This window comes from Cebus imitator, unplaced genomic scaffold, assembly GCF_001604975.1.
Source record: "Cebus imitator isolate Cc_AM_T3 unplaced genomic scaffold, Cebus_imitator-1.0 Scaffold8, whole genome shotgun sequence".
NCBI lineage: Eukaryota > Metazoa > Chordata > Mammalia > Primates > Cebidae > Cebus > Cebus imitator.
In genome coordinates this window covers 1,124,587-1,143,989 of record NW_016107323.1, presented here as the reverse complement: position 1 = coordinate 1,143,989, position 19,403 = coordinate 1,124,587, and the positions used below count along the sequence as shown (strand labels likewise).

The window sequence follows — 19,403 nt, the reverse complement described above, 5'->3', positions numbered from 1 at the left end:
TGTAAATTCACTAGTTATATTGGATTAGGGCCCATCCTGATTTGATTATATATGCAAATACCCCATATCCAAATAAGGTCATATTCACAAGTACAGTGGGTTAAGACTTCAGCATATCTTTTGGGGGAGATACAATTCAATCTATGACAAAGTGCATAATCCAATGGGTAAGATATTTTAGTAGAGCAGTTTGGAGTAATCTCTCCTTGAGTGAGGCATCTAAAATAGGTCCTCCTTTCACAATAAAGTACCTTCAATCTTTGAAACTATCAGAATAGAAACAACAACCTAGGAGAGTTTAGAGAAGAGGGATTGGAAAATAGCACCCTGAAGAAGCCAGCATTGATGGGGTAAAGACAGGGGGAGGCACTCATGAAGGAAATAGAGAATAGGGAGCCAGAGACGTTGAAAGGGAACTGGATGAGGGTGATGTCAAAGAAGCCACAGGCGAAGAGAGTTTCCTAGAGGCGGAAGCGGTAATCAAAGCCAAAAGTCATAGGGAGGTCAGGAAGAAGAGGAAGAAGAAGCAACCGTTGGATTTGCAAATTAGGAGGTTAGTAGTGGCCTAGAATTAAAATGTTTTCAATGGAGTGGGAGGGAAATAAGCCAGAGAGAACTGAAGAATGAACGAGTTAGAAAGTGAGGATAACATGTATAGTCTACCGTTTACAGAAACTTGGCCATGTAACGAAAGAACAATGGCTGCGGAGGATAGATAGGTACTGTATAAATTGTTATTATTTTAGATGGTGAGACTTGAGCATTACTGTGGGCCCAGAAGAAGGATCCAGTTGGAAACAAAAAGGCTGGAATAGCATAGCCAGCAATCATTTCCAACCTTCTTCTCCTTGCCTGCCTCTCATTATTGAGGCTGTGAAGGAAAAACAAACAAACAAAAACAACAGATAAGCACTTTCCCAGACTACTGTACCCACTCTCCTTCAAGATGACCCCCAGTGTCTGCTCTCCTTTTCTTTTCAGTAACAGAATCTGGACTATTAGCTGGACACATGACCATTCTAAATAAAAACTCATTATCCAAATTTCTCTCAGTTAGTTGTGGCCTAAGGCTAAATGTTGACCTATGAGTTATAAGCAAAAGTAATGTGTATAATTCCAGAATGTGTTCTGGAGGAGGGAACCTTCCTTTCCCTTAGTCTTTTCTGCTGGCTGGAATGTAGATGTAATGGCTAGAGCTAGAGCAGCCATCTTGGACCATGAGCTGGAAGGAGCCTAATTTCCTGAGAACTTAGTGAAGTAGTGCAGGTCTACTGGAAATTACATCCCATAGGGCAAGTAGGTCTGTTCAGAAAGAGCTGGGATTTGGTGGGTCAAGGTCCTGGAAGATCAAGAAAAGATGGACCCTGAAGTACATGTATATTTACATGTATACCAGGGTTGAAAATATATATTAATTCTCTATTATAGTTTATATAAATATTATGTATTCTTTACATATACAGGAATCCCTCTTTAGCCATGGTTTCAGTTACCCATAGTCAATGCAGTCTGAGAATATTAAATGGAAAATTCCAGAAATAAGCAATTTGTAAGTTTTAAATTGTGTACCATCCTGAGTCACATGATGAAGCCTTTCACTATCCTGCTCTTACCTGCCTGGGATGCGAATCATCCCTTTGTCCAGTGTTTCTATACCGTATGTGCCACCTGCCCATTAGTCACTTAGTAGCTGTCTTGGAGGTATATAGGATTTGGTATTATCCTTGGTTTTAGGCATCTCTGGGGCTCTTGGAATATATCCCCCTTGGGTAAGGGAGCATCTGTTATATTATAGAAAGCTCTATTGGATACTGCTACTCTAGACTTTTTAGGCACATGTTAGAGAAGGTACTTTCATCCCTCACTACTTCCTCTCCTCTCTGCCCACTCCTCCATATCAAACACCTCCATATCAAACAGTCCAGAGTCATATAGCTGGACTGTTTCATGTAGGGGTTAAAATCATGGGTTTTAACACCCAATAGGTTGTAGCTACTTAACTAGTTGTGTGGCCTTGGTCAAATTATTTATATCCTCTTTGAACCTCAGATTTTTTTGTCTATAAAATAAGAATCCTAACAGCATCTGCTTCTTAGGGTGAGTCAAAGGATTAAATGAGATAATATGGTTCCAAAGTGGCAGCATGGAAGCAAGCTGGCTTCACTCTCCCATAATGGAAAACCAAAAACTAATATTCAGCACTGAAATTATCATCAGGAATATCCCAGAACTCAAATATGAGAATGAGACAATTCCTGGGGCCACAGAGGTGTTTAAAAAACTCAGCAGATGGTAAGAAAATCAGACTTCCATATCTATAATCCCCTCCCCATAATCTGCCAGGCACCAAGTGAATGAAAATTTCCCCCAACTCACAGTCTGTACACTATACAAAGCGAGATCAAGGTGGACAGCCAGCTTCTCCACTCTTGGGTCCCTGGCAGAAGACTTGTCCCTGTCTCAACCACCAGACACATCGGCAGTCCCTAAAGGAGAAATATCCCTGAGAACAGCCAGAGACAAAGGGGAGAGGTGGGACTACCATCCCAGCCCTGGAAACTCTGCTGTGTAATTTGACAAAAAGAGATGGAGGTGCCAAATCAGAGTGGCTGTTCAGTAGCACCACACTGTAGGGGGTTGGGTCTATAGGTACCCTGGACACTGAATCCCTAGCCAGCCTTCCATACTACTGGGATATCGCCCATTAAGGACCAGGGGCACTGATTATTAGAATGGAGGCAAACCTGGGTTTCATCACCATCTAGTGCTGAAAATGGGGCAGTGACCTAGCAAGGGGGAAAAAAAAGAAAGAAATCAATAAGTCAATGAAATAATACATGTAAAGTACAGCCAGTCTTCACTTTGCATGATTCTGTAAAAATGACTATGCAAGCCAACACGCTTCAAAGTGATCTTAATTATCATGGGAAAAATTACCATTGTTTTGTGATCTTTAAGATTTTTTTTGTCAAAATATTAAGAACTCTTACTGTTGCTTATAAATTATAGAGAAATGAAAAAATTAGTAAACCTAATATTTCTTTATTATGTCATAATTAAAAACAGAAATGTTAAGAATTAAAGTGTTTTATTTCTTTGCATAAAACTTATCATTAGTAGTTTAAACCATGCTTACCACCTTCTTCTTGTCATATAGTTTACTATACAGAGTGAGCATCTTTTCTATGCTGTGGCAAAGTGTCATACTTCTTTCTAAAGTTTTTTTTTAAAATTTTTTTGAGACAGGGCCTCTGTCATCTGGGTTGGAGTATAGTGGCATGATCACAGCTCACTACAACCTTGACCTCCCAGGCTCAAGCGATCCTTGAGTAGTTGGGACCATAGGTGCGTCACCTGGCTAACTTTTTTAGTTTTTGTAGGGTCTCCCTATGTTTCTCAGGCTGGTATTGAACTCCTGAGCTTAAGCAATCCTCCTGCCTCAGCCTCCAAAAGTGCTGGGATTACAGGTGTGAGCCACCATGCCCAGCCTCCTTTCTAAGTTTTCCTTTGTGCTTTCAATGTTGTGAGATATATTTGAGAGTTTCTTTAATGTGAATTTTTTGCTCATTTCATCTTCTGGAACATCTTCATCCTTTTCCTTACTACTTCCTTCCTTATTTGTATTCGTAAGTTTACCTTTACTAAGTCTCTCTGGATACTCATCTGGAGTTGAACAGTGGCAATGTCAACATTCCCATCACCACCCATTTCTTCTGTAACTCCACTGATCTTTAATTTGAACTTCACTCCTACAATTATCACTTTTTGTTTCTTTGCTTCATTTTATCTTTATTGGCAAATTCTATTGTCCATTTTTTAAAATGTCACATGGAGATAAGGAGGCAGCACAACTGCATACTTTGCTGTCTGTGCATAACTGAATAACTGATGTCCAGTGACCAGTCACCAGCAGATTACAAATGAAATGATATGCTTGGTCACTGATCATGGTGTGCATCTATTATTTGCATAGTAATTTTGTGGACTGAAAACCTTGCAGCAAAGCTTGTATTTATGCAATTACTCACAGTTAATATACTGTGGTAACTGAAATTTAAACTGTGTTATTGGGCGACTTGTGTTATGTGACTAAATGGTGTTAATTGAAATCTGTGCTGTGCTGTTGCCATGCCAAGCAAGGACTGTGCTATACTTATGCAATCCCTGTCCTGTAGTTAGCATCTAATAAGTAATAGGTTGTTTTATTTCTATCATTATCATGATTTCATTGTATTTTTACAGTTTCTATTCCTCCTTCTGAGCTGCAGGTCAAAAAGTCAACCCTAGAGTGAGAATCTGGTGCTGGAGGTGGCAGACAGTCCTGTGTTTTCAGCCAAAAGTATTAATTGCAATGTCTTTAATCTCAATTGAGGACCCAGGCCAAGGGCCAAAGGCTTATTGCCAGAGGCCTGAGAAGAGGTTCTGGGGAGTGCTAGCAAGTGGGCAGAACTCAATAGTAGAGATCCTGGGCAGGGACTGTTGCTGAGGTGAGGGAAACAGATGGTGTCTGAGAGGTCTGTTTACATATTGCAGGGCTCCAGCCATGGGTCTTGGCTGAAGCTATGGCCAAAGCATAGAGATGGCAGCTGGCAAGAGCAAGGCAGGGATCCAGGCTAGATAGAACCTAACCTACTTGCCAGAACAGGGAACTGGGCAAAGGAAGAAAAACAATTACAGCATATGAGACAGAGGGAACTCAAGTGCAAGACTCAGGTGCTGGGGCAATTGCTGCAGCTCAGGGAGTAGCAGGAGAGAGCAAGAGCACTGAAGCTCAGGGCAACAAGAAGATGACCTGCACCTGAACCACACCAGGCAAATGAGAGGGAATTGCTCCTGCTATGGTAATCCCTGCCCCATGTGTGTGATCTTGGAGCCCAGCCATGGGGAGACAAATGTGGCAAACAGACTTGTCAGCCTGACCCAATGTAGTAATTCATCTACTACTATTGAAGACTTCTTCCTTTCCTCCCAGGCAACCTTATCAGCTTTAATATATTATATCTAATGTCTTATCTAAAAGTAATATACTCAGTCAAGACAGACCCAGTTATCAAGAAGAAATAAACATCTGACCTTCAACGAGTAAGAAACAAACATGGAATAATAATGACTCAGATACATGTTTTGTTGACAAATGATACCACAAATATAAAATGCATGTGAAATGCATACATATTGCTGGGGTTGCACTCAGGCATGTAACTAAATCTAACCAAAGTTACTTGACCACATAAGGGTTTATTTTCCTCACATAGCAAGATTTTCCATAAGTAGTTCGTTCAGGGCTGCTGTGGTGATTCTCTGTGCCATCTTTAGCACAAACCAGGCTGCAGAATGGCACAGTGCCAGGGACCCTATTCACATCATGCAAGGATATTTTCCATTTACTTCTATAGATCTACTCTCCAGCCTTTAACCTGTTCAGTGCCCTGAGAGGCTGACCTAAATAGATTATAGAACTTGAGCTCCTTGCTCTCTGACTTCTAGTTGGATTTGGCCAATGGAAGGCCTGCTGCACCTGATGGCACATAATTCTGGAAGGGCAGTGGGAAACCCTGAGCCAGGAGTGGTTATCTTATTTTCAATCATGTGTGTGCAGTGAGTACTTACAGCACAGTATGCTGTGCTGCCCCTGAACCTTCTGACTTCCCAGAGGTGACCAATGTTTCAGCTAAAAAAGTTTAGCTAAATGTTTGAATAGTGTTGTGCTTTAAAATAAGGCACAACTTTCTAAGCATGGTGGTGCATGACTAAAGTCCCAGCTACTCAGGGACTGAGGAGAAAGGCCCAGGAGTTTAAGTCCTCTAAAAAATAATAATAATAAATAAATAAATAAAATAAAGTACAAGATGCTAGGAGTAGAGAGAAGAGGAATGGCATAATGTCAAGCCTCTCCAGGAGAATAGACACACTTGCTGGATTCTGTGAGGACTTTAGAATAAGGGTAGATAAGGGATCACAAATTCAGTCAATAATTCTGCACAAGCAGCAATATGATGCTGAAGGATGACCAGTGTGGATGCCACTTAACCCTACTCTTGCAGCCCCAGATCCTAGTATTTGAAACATGTCTCAAGAAGGAAACGCTTAAGAAGTGCTGAATAAGAATTTCAACCCTGGCTTCATCACTAACTTGCTTTGGGAACTTGGGCTTTAATTTGCTCAAAGCCTCAGTTTGCTCATCTGTAAATTGGGGCAAATAACATCTGCTCAACTTACCTGCCAGAAATGTGTGCAACTAAAAAGAAATAGAAGATATGAAAATGCCTTGGCTGTATTCAAAGTTCTATATACATGGAAGATATTCAGGATCCTCCCATCTTCAAAGTTTATGTCTGAGAAACCCCTATTAAATCCTTTAGGGGAGAAATGCCAGATATAGGTGAAGGGGAGGAAGGCAGCAAATCACACTGCCATGTGCTTACCTATGCAACAATCTTGCATGTTCTTCACATGTACCCCAAAACCTAAAATGCAATAAAAAAAATAAATAAATCCTTTAGAATGGAATTGCTCAATATAGTAGCCACTAGCCACATTGACTTTTGAGTACTTAAATGTGACTAGTGCAACTGAGGAACTGAATTTTTAATTTTATTTAAATGTAACTAATTTTAATTGAAAAACTGATACTCTATTCAGTTACTAGAAAACTTTTAAGTACACTTGGAGCAATGTGGATTTGTAAATTGACTTTTTTCCCAGTGTTTTTTTCTAATTTTTTAAACTGATACATAATAGACATACAAATTTTGGGTGTGCATTCAACCATTTAATATTAATACATTCATATAATTTGTAAAGATCAAATCACTGTAATTGGGATCTTCATTACCTTAAATGAATCTACTTTTTAAATGGTAAATTTTATAAAATCTAAATGTATGTGAAGTGTTTCTGTTTAAATTTAGTGTGTGAACTGAGATGTGCTGCAAGTGTAAAATACACACCAAATTTCAAAGACTTAGTTAAAAAAAACACTGGGAAGGGTAGGAGAAAGGGAGTGATAGGGAGAGATTTGTTAAAGGTTATTAAAGTATAGCTAGATAGGAGGAATTGTGTTCTATATGGCTGTAGTATGGCCATAGTTAACAATAATATGTAGTTTCAAAGAGCTAGAAGAAAGATATTGAATGTTTCCAACATAAGCATCAATATTTGAGATGATAGATATGTTAATTGCAGTGTTCTGATCATTATATATTATATATATTGAAACATCACTACGTACCCCACAAATATGTACAATTATTATATGAATATGTATCAATTAAAACAAATTAGATTTAAAAACAAAACAAAGAGAATATAAAACATCTTTTTAATAATGTTTTATAATATGCGTTGAAAGTATATATTAGGCAAAGTAAAATATATCCTTAAGATACATTTTACCTCTTTGTGCTTTTTTCTTAATGTGGCTACTAGAAAATTTAAAATTATAGCCAGATGCAGTGGTGTGCACCTGTAGTCCCAGCTACTCAGGAGGTTCAGACGGGAGGATCGCCTGAGCCTTGGAGCTCACAGCTGCAATGAGCTGTAATCATGCCACTGCACTCCAGCCTGAATGACAAAACGTCTACGCCTGCAATCCCAGCACTTTGGAAGGCTGAGGCAGGCGGATCACCTGAGGTCAGGAGTTCAAGACCAGCCTGGCCAACATGGTGAAACCCCATCTCTACTAAAAAAAAAAAAATACAAAAATTAGCCTGGCATGGTGGCGGGTGCCTGTAATCCCAGCTACTTAGGAGGCTAAAGCAAGGAGAATTGCTTGAACTGGGGAGGCGGAGGTTGCAGTGAGCCGAGATTGCACCATTGCACTCCAGTCTGGGTAACAGAGTGAGACTCCATCTAAAAAAAAAGTAAAATTACAGTGTGGCTTGCATTTTATTTCTGTTTGAGAGCACTACTTTAGAAAGACACAGCGAGCAAGGAGATCCTTATATCCTTATAGGAATTAGGAATAGGGGCCTTTGCAGAAATAAATTCTGTGATCCGAGACAAAGTGCTGGTACTGTCTCCTGAGTCTGAGAACCCAGGGCAGAAATACAGAACAGTGTGGATTGCTATTGAGGTCAGCTCCCAGCTCCCTGCCTGATTCCTCTCTGATTCCTCTTTTGTTCAGGCACAAAAATACTCCATCTTGAAACTTTTGTCATTATTGCCTTGGTAGAAGGAGACCACAGTTGTTACCTGGGTTTTGATTTGGGGATAACAGCATTTCAGTGACTAGATTTCATGAGAAGCTAGTGGTCATGAAGATTCTCAAATCAGCATGAACTTTATTTTTCATTTGAGTTCTTTCAAAGTTTGCCTTTGACTCAACGTGTGGTAGAAAGTCACTCTGCAAGCATTTGCTCTTCTCTGGTTTTGTGTCTTTTCCTTCAGAACAGCGTTGTTTTGTTTTAATGTTTTGCACGTAGCCAGAGGAAGTCTGGCTCATCCGAGCCGGCCAGCTGAGCACATCTGGAAGTGGTTTCTGGGACCGCCCCTCTCTGCCAGCGCTACTCCTGAGTTCCCAGCGGCTTCGCGCAGAGGTGGAAGAAACCCAAGCCGCTCGAAAGTCAACGCAAGCAAAGTGGGGTGCGAGTCGGGGAGGAATATTCTTTTGGAAACGTAATATTGGCCTTGGGGCTCTCCAGCCCTTTGGGACTTCCAATGGGATCTTAGAAGCAGCCGATGCAGCGTGAGGGCAGCAGCCCAAGGCCAGCCACGATTTGAATGCTCTGCCTTGCAGCTCTTCTGGACCGAGGAGCCCAAAGCCCTACCCTCACCGTTCACCAGGTAAATAGAGAAATTTACAAGCAGCGTGCATTTGTTCCATTTCTGCTGCAGTTCTTTATTCTGCTCCAGACCCAAGAAAGTAAATCAGAGGTGTCAGATCGCCCCACACGAACTTCGTCTTCAGAAACTTCCTAGTCAGTATTTGTAGCATTCCAGTGGAGCCCTTTTCGGCCATTTCCATGTGCAATATTTTTCACAGACTGGGCTGCTTTTCCAGACCTGGGTTTCTCCTCCTTCTCCCCCAAATACTGTAATTTACTATTTGTATCAAATTTTAAAGATAGAAATCAGCAATTAGGGCATGGATGAATGCTAGCCGTTAGTGAAGGTATGTTCTGAGCCACAATTAATTTAACTGAGCTGTGATTCATGTTTTCAGAATCTGTCTTAGGAAGCTGTTCTGAGGATCTCCATCCCCTCAGGAAGAACTGGCCATTGTGGAAATCTAAGTGAGACTTATTGTAAATATAGTAGTCATGGTGTTTAGGTTGAAATGCTTTTTAAATATTCAAAAAATATCTTACATTTACTTTATGAGCAAGTGTCACACATTGGATAAGCCTGATATAGCCTAATATATAATTTATGAAATAAGAAGGATAGTTAACATGAGAGTTAAAAAAAAAAAAGAGAGAGAGAGAGAAAGAAAGAAAGAAAACATGGTGATATCTGAACATCTGGATGTGCTTTGGAAAAAAATCAGTCCTCTCATTGTTTGGCCCTGTGCAGCCAAATATCCAAAGTGATATTGGTTGGTTTTTGTCTTTTTGATGTTGCACTTTTGTGTAAGATCCTTTTTATATGACATAATGGAATTCTAGTTCTGCCTTTAATGCACTTAGAAGTAGAGCTGTGCAATGAAGTGGTAAGAACATGGACTCTGGGTCAGGCTTATGGGACTGAATCTATGTGCTGCCTCTTACACACCTTCTAAGCTTGACTCCGGGTGATTTGTTTAACTTTCATGCACCCTAGTTCGTCATCTGTAAAATGGAAATTAAATGACATAATATCTATAAAGGACATAATACAGGATCTGCAATGTAGTGAGGCCCCAGGAAAGGTTAGCTTCTCTGATGGTGCTGGTGATGGCAGTGGTGATGACAAAAGTGACCATGTACCCTGTGTTTGGCAACACCTCTGCTTTTGACACATGGTTCTCTCTGACAGTTCAGTCATCCAAGTGTTCCTCATATCCTCAAATGCCATCTTTCCAGGGCTTTGCTTTGTTCCTTCAAATACCTCTCTCTCTTTCTCTTTTTCTCATTCTGTCTTTCAGTATTTCTTCTTTGTGCTTCCTCTTTCCTTGCTGAGAGAAAGTGAGGTTCATTAAGCCACAGCCCTCATAGTTTTCATTTCCAGTTCCCAAGAAACATGATTCTAAATCCTTTTTAATTTCAGCATTTTCCAAAAAATGTTCTGAAAAACATAGTCCCATGGGAAACTCTGTTTCCTCTTAGAGAAAACTATATTACCCTCTTAGAGATCTCAAGGCATAATAGCATTTTAAAGATCCCAAGAAGTCCTGTAGTGGAGAAATCCTCTTAAGGTTGTTTAACACAACGATTTCCAAACAGTTGATCCCTCAGCCACTTTACCGCATAACATAAATTAACATTTCTAGGAGCACACGCTGAGATGTGCTATTCAGGCCACACTGCTGTTTTAATTTTGGTTCTTCTTATGGACATCCTATTTCATACCTTCCCTGGAGCTTATCCAAGGGGATATCTTGTTTTTCCTTCTCAAGTTAAGGACATAAGATTATCATGTGTGTTGTACTGGTATATAGAAAATCTGGCCTAAAGTGGAGATCAGAGGTCAGCAAACTTTTTCTGCAACAGGCCTGATGATAAGCCATATGGTTTCTGTGTCAACTGTTTGACTCTGCTGTTATAGTATTAAAACAGCCATAGAGAAAACAAAAAATAAGCATGGCTATGTTCTAACAAAACTTCATTTACAAAAACTAGTGTCAGGCAGGATTTGACCCAAGGTCATTGTTTGCTGACCCCTGATCTAAAGGCCTTTAGTGAAAGGATTTCTCATGCCAGCACAGGAGAAAGCAAGACAAATTCTTTATAAACTGAAGACTGTCTTGTCCTGCTCCCCTAGTGCTATGGTCTGAATGTTTGTGTCCCCTTCAAAATTAGTATGTTGAAAGTCTAACCCCAAGGTGATGATATTAGGAAGTGGAGCCTTTTGGGAGGTGGTGAGGTCATGAGAGCATCATCAATGGGATTAGTGTCCTTATAAAATAGGCCTAATGGCTGGTCACAGTGGCTCAAGTCTGTAATCCCAGCACTGTGGGAGGCTGAGGTGGGCGGATAACAGGGTCAAGAGATTGAGACCATCCTGGCCAACATGGTGAAATCCCATCTCTACTAAAAATACAAAAATTAGCTGGGCATGGTGGCATGTACCTGTAGTCCCAACTACTTGAGAGGCTGAGGCAGGAGTGAACTGAGATCATGCCACTGCACTCCAGTCTGGTGACAGAGTAAGACTCTGTCTCAAAAAAAGAAAAAAAAAATAGGCCTAAGATAGCTGGTTCACCCCTCCCCCCATGGAGGACACAGCTAGAACATGCAATCTAGAAACCAGAAAGCAGGCCCTTAGCAGTCACTGAACCTGCTAGCACCTTGATCTTGGGCTTCCCAGCTTCCAGAACTATAAGAAATAAAGTTTTGTTGTTTAGAAACCAGTCAGTTTGGGCAGGCATGATGGCTCATGCCTGTAATCACAGCACTTTGGGAGGCTAAGGTGGGAGGATCTCTTGAGGCCAGGAGCTCAAAACCAGACTAGGCAACATAGCAAGACTGTCTCTACACAAAATTTTTTTAATTAGCTGGACTTGATGGTGGTGTGTGCCTGTAGTCCCAGCTACTTGGGAGAATGAGGTGAGAGGATTGCTTGAGCCCAGGAATTTGAGGCTGTCGTAAGCTACAGTCATGCCTGGATGATAGTAAGACCCTGTCAAAAAAAAAAGCCACCCAGTTAGTGGTATTTTGTTGCAGCTGAGTGAATGGAGTAAGACACCTGTTCTATGTATCTTGGTGGATCCTGATTAAACCTTTCATGTATAGCAAAAAGTTAAAAGGCAAGAGATATTTTGTTAGAGGCTAGACTCCTGGGTCCTGATTTTGTCCTTTCTCTTTCCTTCAGTGAACCCTTACTCTTGTCCTCTGTTAAATATGTTCTATGCATTTGAGAACTTCAAGGTGAAAGTCTTGAGAGTTAACTCACAGAGATATGTCAGTTGCTTGACATTGTTAGCAGCTGTAGCAGTGGAAGTGGTTGGCTGTAGTAACTATCAAGGTGGTTAAGAATGTGAACTCTTGGGAGGCCGAGGCGGGCGAATCATAAGGTCAAGAGATAGAGACCATCCTGGCCAATGTGGTGAAACCCCGTCTCTAAAAAAAAATACAAAAATTAGCTGGGCATGGTGGTGCATGCCTGTAGTCCCAGCTACTCGGGAGGCTGAGGCAGGAGAATTGCTTGAACCCAGGAGGCGGAGGTTNCAAAGGCAGCACTGCCCTCGGGGGAGCGCTGGCCCTGGCAGAACGCAGCAGCCGCGAAGGATCCAGCCAGAGGATGCCGCGCCAGCCCAGTGCTACCAGGCTGCCCAAGGGGGGCGGGCCTGGGAAGAGCCCTACGCGTGGCAACACCTAGGATGGGGCAGACTTACCACACCACTGTCCCCAGCAAAGGCTACATGTTATCTCCTTCAGTCGATAATAAACCTTTCTGAGATTTAGACATTCTCCGCTGTTTTTTGACAATATTAAGGCACAGACTTAGAATAAGGTTTCTGTGCCTGTCCTGGTTGTGCCACAGGTGAACTAACCAGGTCCCTTCACCATGAACTTCCTGGACCTGAATTGGATTTTGAGAAAAGGTATCTGGATTACCAGGTCTTCTATAAATAGATGTCAACAAGCTTCATTTGAAATGAAACACGGGAGGTTTTCTACCAAGACGATCGTGTGCTAAGGGGCAAGGGGGCTGTGTGTGTGCACATGGAGGGCGAGCGCTGCCTTCCAGGTTATGGTGGAGCACTAGGGTCACCATGGGTGTGTTGTGACCTTCTGCAAATGCTTTGCACAACTCAGTTGACACTCCCCCCTTCTAAAATGTCGACCTTACACATTTGACCCACAGCTTTAGGGATTTTGTGGACAAGCCCCATCCACAGACCTCAAACACTTCTTGTCTCTTTTTAGCCAGCATGACCCATAAAGAAGCCCGAAAAACTGTAAAGTCAGTTGAAAACCTTGACTGCTTTCCTAGAATTTAGGAAATCTACACATTGAAAACTTGGCTTTGAAGCAACACTGGTTTCTCTGGGTTAAGTTACTTCTGTGGCAGCTCCTTAAGTATGTACGGTCCTGCTGTACCCAGCCCCATGTCTGAAGGGCAGGTTGGCACCCCACCGCTCCCCATGCAAGCTCTAGGGTCCCACCCCCTCCTGTAGGCAGCGGTAAGGAGCACAACACACAGAGGTCTTGGTTTTATACAGAACCTTTATTTGCAAACAGCTTGAAAGCAGCCATCCTGGGGGTGGTAGGGGAGAACCCACCACACCCTCCCCTCAGTATTCTTCACCTTCTTCAGCCTCAGCCTCCACGGAATCCACGCCCACCTCTTCATAATCCTTCTCCAGAGCTGCCAGATCCTCGCGAGCCTCGGAGAACTCCCCCTCCTCCATGCCTTCCCCCACGTACCAGTGCACAAAGGCCCGCTTGGCATACATGAGATCGAACTTATGGTCCAGGCGGGCCCAGGCCTCCACGATGGCCGTGGTGAGGAACCCCCCTTTTGTCTTCCCTTTTGATTCGCAGATAATTTCCTATTACTCCTACCTGTACCCGTGGCAGACATGACTAATCAATCACAGCACTCTTTTTTCTTTCTTTCTTTCTTTTTTTTACTGGCTTTGGATTAATTTTCAACCTAGCAGTCCCAATAGGCCATACCAGCTGATCAGAGCTGCCATGTAAAATGAAACACAGAGGCTCTGATTTTTGGAGTATTTTTCTGAAGAGCCTTTCCCACTTTGCCTTTTCTTCCAAGGCAGAGCTAATCCCCTTAGCCACTGCCAGGTCTCAAAACATTCTTTCCAGGTTTGGCCATGTGCCTAAACTCTTTGGCATTTGGTAAAACAGCTCCCCATGCAAAGTCTTCAGGGACTTATTTTTAAACTTACAGGCCTCTTCTCATGCCCAGAACAACTCTCTGAGCTCTCCTTTTCTTCCTACTCACAGATCCCAGAGCCTCAACCTTTCTTTCCTCCACTCTTTGAAGATGCCACTGCCTAGTGCCTTGTCTGCTCTGTGGTGGCTCCCAGCTCCATCTCTCTGTCTGTCTTGAAGACAGGCTTGCAGGCAATTTCATGTTAAAGGTTTAGCTATTGATTACCACAGAGAAACCACACACGGAAGTCACTCAGGCTAGGAAAGCTCACAGAGGTGCAGGGGGCACAGTTCTGGGGCTCCTTGTTGTGATGGTAGCAGGTAGGCTGAGAAGACAACCAGGGCCCTGTGCTTTTATTCCTGGAATGGGACTGTGAACATTTCCCCTCCTTCTGGCTGACCCCTTTATTCCTGGGACTGAAGAGCAGAGCAACAAGAGCATCTTCCCTTTTCTTTCTCTCTCCTGATTCTCATTGGTTCAACACACATTTATCGAGTTCCTCCCTTGGGGCAGGATAGGCAGATGGAGGTGAGGAAGCCACAGTCCCTGTCCTTGATGGCCTGTCTGGTGGTTTAGTGGAGGAGACAGGCACACCACAGTATTAGACTACAGTCTGGTTAGGCTGGGTGCAGTGGCTCATGCCTGTAACCCCAGTATTTGGGAGGCCGAGGCAGTGGATCACTTGAGGTCAGGAGTTTGAGATCAGCCAGGCCAACATGGTGAAACTCCTGTCTCTACCAAATATACGAAAAAAATAGCCAGGCGTGGTGACCCATGCCTGTAGTCCCAGCTACTTGGGAGGCTGAGGTACAAGAATTGCTTGAACCTGGGAGGTAGAAGTTGCCAGTGAGCCAAGATTGTGCCACCGCACTCCACCTTGGGTGATAGAGCAAGATTCCATTTCAGAAAAAACAAACAAAAAAATTCTGGTGAGTGCAGGGTTAGGAATGGAGACCAGGGGAGCACCCAGGCAGGGCAATCAGGTGAGGCCTCCTGGAGGAGGCAGAAGGAACTTAACCTTCTGTAGCAGTTTCCAGTGAAAGGCTTTAGTCAAGAAAGGAATATTCAGAGTTGCGTTTTAATCATTCAATGCAATTTTACATGGCAACTGGCTTGTATTATTTTTAAAAAAATTAATGTCATCAAAAAAAGGCAGTGGGCATGGAGTGCGGCTGATGAGGAGTAAAAAAAAACTAAAAGAATCTATAAAAGACAATATTTGAATAATGGAGTAAACTTGAATATAGACTGCTTACTGTATGTTATTAATGTGATTTTTCTTAGGTGTAATAGTGGCATTGAGGATATATAGGAGAACGTCATTCTTTTAAAGATAAATATGCTAGGCCAGGCGCTGTGGCTCAACGCCTGTAATCCCAACACTTTGGGAGCCCAAGGCAGGCGGATCACGAGGTCAGGAGATCGCGACCATCCTGACCAACATGGTGAAACCCCATCTCTACTAAAATACAAAAATTTAGCCGGGTGTGGCACGCACCAATAGTCCCAGCTACTTGGGAGGTTGAGGCAGGGGAATTGCTTGAACCCAGGAGGTGGAGGTTGCAGTGAGCCAAGATCACATCACTGCACTCCAGCCTGGCAACAGAGAGAGACTCTGTCTCAAAAAATAATAATAATAAAAGAAAATAAAGATAGGAATGCTGAAATATTTAGGGGAGAAGTGTCATGATGTCTACAACTGCCAGAAATATATATGTACATATGAAGTTCAATTAAGCAAATATGTCAACGTGTTAGCAACTGGTGGATCTGGTGAAAGGTATATGGGTATTCATTCTTCCAACTTTTCAGCTGACTTGAAATGTTTCAAGCAAAAAAAAAAAAAAAAAAGGAAATCGAACCAAAAATGAAGGCTACTCAAGCTGCATATGTGTTTAAAACGAACTTGATATGATTATCAAACAACAAAATAGTCACTATGGCCATTAGGCCAGTGATGAATTGAGGAAGGGGAGGGTACAGAAATTCTAAAGGCAGGAAGGAAGGCCAGATGAGAGGTTGTTGCAGAGGTGTAATTAGTAGGACTCAGCGATTGAAGGAGGAGTTAGGAAGGAGAAGTTGAAGAGGAATCTGAGAACCCCGGAGAAGGAGTTTCTGTAGAGGAGGTGCTGATTTCAGTTGTGAATGTGGGGGGGTTTGAGATACTTGTGCACCATCCTGAGGTCAGGGTTGTATATTCATCTCTTCAGTCCATAAATGTTTTCTGAAGGCTTATATTGCCAGGCACTTGTCTAGGTGCTGGGTATATGGCAATGAATGAAACAGAATTCCTTGCCTTCATGGGGTGTATAATCTATCATTTAGAGGGCAGACAGTAAACTGGTGATGAGGAAGCAGTCTGTTGGAAGATGGTAATTGCTGAGGGGATGGAATTTGTACATTGTTGGGGTTAGGGGCTTTTGACTAAGAGACTGAGGGATGTGAGCCATGTAGATATCTGAGTAGAGCATTCCAGGTAGCAGAAATATCACATGGCAAGGCTCTGAGGCAGGAGGCTGTCTGGCAAGGAGGCCAGCATGATCTGTGAGACCTTATGGAAGGATGCTATAATGACTTGGATTTTCCTCTGAGAGAGACAGGAAGGCCTTGGAAGGTTTTGAACAGAGCATAGCACAATGTGACTCATATTTTCACAGGCTCACTCTGGCTGCTTTGTTGAAAATCAACTGAAGGGAGACAAAGGCAGAATAATATAGTCAAAGGCTAATGTACCAGGGTAGAGCCACAGAAGGTGGTAAAAATTCTGGATCTATTTTGAAAGTAGAACTGACAAGATTTACTGTTGGTCCACATGGGAATGAGAAACACAGAGGGGTCAAGGAAACACCAAGCTGATTTTTTGTGAAGCAGTTTAAAAAATGGAGTCATGGCCGGGTGCAGTGGCTCACACCTGTAATCCCAGAACTGTGGGAGGCCAAGGCAGGTGGATCACCTGAGGTCGGGAGTTCAAAATCAGCCTGGCCAATATGGCAAAAGTCTGTCTCTATTAAAAATACAAAAATTGGCCAGGCACAGTGGCTCATGCCTGTAATCCCAGCAGTTTGGGAGGCCAAGGCAGGCAGATCATGAGGTCAGGATTTCAAGACCATCCTGGGCCAACATGGTGAAACCCTGTCTCTACTAAAAATAGAAAAATTAGCTGGGTATGGTGGCATATGCCTGTAGTCCCAGCTACTTGGGAGGCTGAGGCAGGAGAATCGCTTGAATCCGGGAGGCATTCAATGAGCCAAGATCATGCTATTGCACTCCAAATTGGTGACAGAGCAAGACTCAGTTTCAAAAAAAAAAGAAAGAAAGAAAGAAATACAAAAATTAGCTAATTAGGCAGGTGTTTTGGTGAGCGCCTGTAATCCCAGCTACTCAGGAGGCTGAGGCAGGAGACTTGCTTGAATTCAGGAGGTGGAGGTTGCAGTAAGCTGAGATTGCGCCACTGCACTCCAGCTTGAGTGACAGAGCAAAAGTCTGCCTCGAAAATAAAAATAAAAACAAAATGGAGTCAGCATGAACTAATTTGGGGAAGATTATGGGAAGGGCGTGTTTGGGGGAAATATCCGAGGCTCAGTTTTGGACACGTGGCTGCCTTCAAGTGGAGATGCCAAGTGGCATCTGGAGTCTGGAATCCATGTGAGAGGTCTGGCCTGGAGGCAGAAATTTGGGAGTTGTCAGCATATAAATGATATTTAAAGCCAGGAGACAGGATGAAGTCTCCTAAGAAGGGAGTTCAGAGAAAGAAGAGAAGAAACAGAGGACTGGGTGCTAAGGTGTTCCAACATTTAGATGTTCAGGAGGTAAGAACAATCAGTGACAGAGACTGAGAATGAGCAGTCAGAAAGGTAGAGGAAAACCAGGTGAGCAGAGTCCCTAGGGCCACGAACAGGAAGCATGTACAGGAGGAGAAAGCAGGCACGTAGTCTGCACCTCCCATGCACCCTGCCTCCGTCCTAGTGAGGAGCGAGTCCTGTTCTCTGCATGCTGGAATCTTGTTAGCCAGAATATGTTCTCCCAGACTCTGCCACAGACATTCTGGTTTCTCTTGGCTCCAGATCTCTGCCTTTTACTCTAACCCAAGCTTGTCCAACCCATGACCCACAGGCCGCATGTGGTCTTAGACTGCTGTGGATATAGCCCAACATAAATTTGTCAACTTTCTTAAAACGTTAGGAGATTTGTGTGTGTGTGTGTGTGTGTGTGATTTTTGTTTGTTTGTTTGTTTAGCTCATCAGCTATGGTTCGTGTTAGTGTATTTTATGTGTGGCTCAAGATAATTCTTCTTCCAGTATGGTCCAGGGAAGCCAGAAGATCGGACACCCTGCTCTACATGTTCTTAAGCTGTCCAGCATCACTTCCTTGGTTCTCCAGTTCTCCATCACTGACTTCCTATAAGTTTTCTGCCTCTTTACAACTCTGATCCCTCTCTCAATTCCCCACAATCAGTTTATCCCCAGGACTCAGTTCTGCAAACATTTCTTGAGCACCTATTTAATTTGCTGGAATGTCTTTGACTTCAAGTACCAGAAGCATCAATTTACAGCAGCTTAAACACATGGGTTGATTTTTCTCACATAAGAAGTTTGGAGGAGGTATGTCAATATTCAGCAGTTCAGTAACGTAAGAGCTGACCATTCTATGTAGCTCTTGATTTCTCCTTCATGGTCTCAAGTGGCTGCCCAGCTCCAGCCATTATGGCCCCATCCAAGGCAAGAGGAAGGGGGAGTTGACACTTCATCCAGAAAGGAAAAGCTTTCTCAGATGTTCCCAAAGACTTCCTCTTAAATCTCTCAGCATCAGATCTGTATTATGTGGCTACTACTAGCAAAGAAGGCTGGTGAAATCTTTATTTGGATTTTCCTGTCTCTCTTATGGAAAACAGGCAAAGGAGAAAAGGATGGGAAGAGCTGTCGGATCAGCCAGCTATCAAGGCTGCCACAGTACCAAGTGCCAAATGCTTGCCAATAATTTGAAATACAGAAATGATTAATGTAGTACCCATCCTGTCCCTGGAGCTTGCATTCTAGTAAGGAAGCATAAGAATGAATGGAGTACCTTGGCTTGGTTTGGTGGAGACCAGGAGCCTTTCCTGACCCCCATGATCTAGGTCAGGTGCCCCTCCTTGGTGCTAAAACAATACCCTATGCTTACATTTACCAAGGCTTCTAAGCATACTGCATTGCCATTGTATATTTACTGGTGTCTTCCTCTCCCTTCCCCCAAATGTGGACTAACTGGGGACTTATCTTTGAATCTCTAGTGCCTGGGTGTCTGGTATATTTGTAAAGGTTGAGTAAATGTTTGTTGAATGAATAAATGAAATGCCAAGGGAGCTACCCTAATTACCTTCTTGTCCTAGTTTGGGCCCTTATCCCCTTTTAGCTTTAGCTTTTTTTTTTTTTTTTTTTTTTTTTTTT

The 19,403-nt window shown here is 42.7% G+C and overlaps 1 protein-coding gene across 4 annotated transcripts in view; it reads left to right on the top strand.

Moving 5' to 3' along the window:
- The window catches only part of GLT8D2 (glycosyltransferase 8 domain containing 2), a 70,494-nt gene that overhangs the window by 4,315 nt on the left and 46,776 nt on the right, over positions 1-19,403 (top strand). Inside the window, exon 1 of one of the 4 annotated variants that reach the window (XM_017540378.2) lies at positions 7,885-8,784. The exons of 2 other annotated variants lie outside the window; for them this stretch is intronic. The gene's annotated coding sequence lies outside the window, so the exon portion shown is untranslated. Of the gene's footprint in view, positions 1-7,884; positions 8,785-19,403 lie in introns of those variants that run through there. One more of the 4 variants, XM_037742828.1, reaches the window with a different exon arrangement.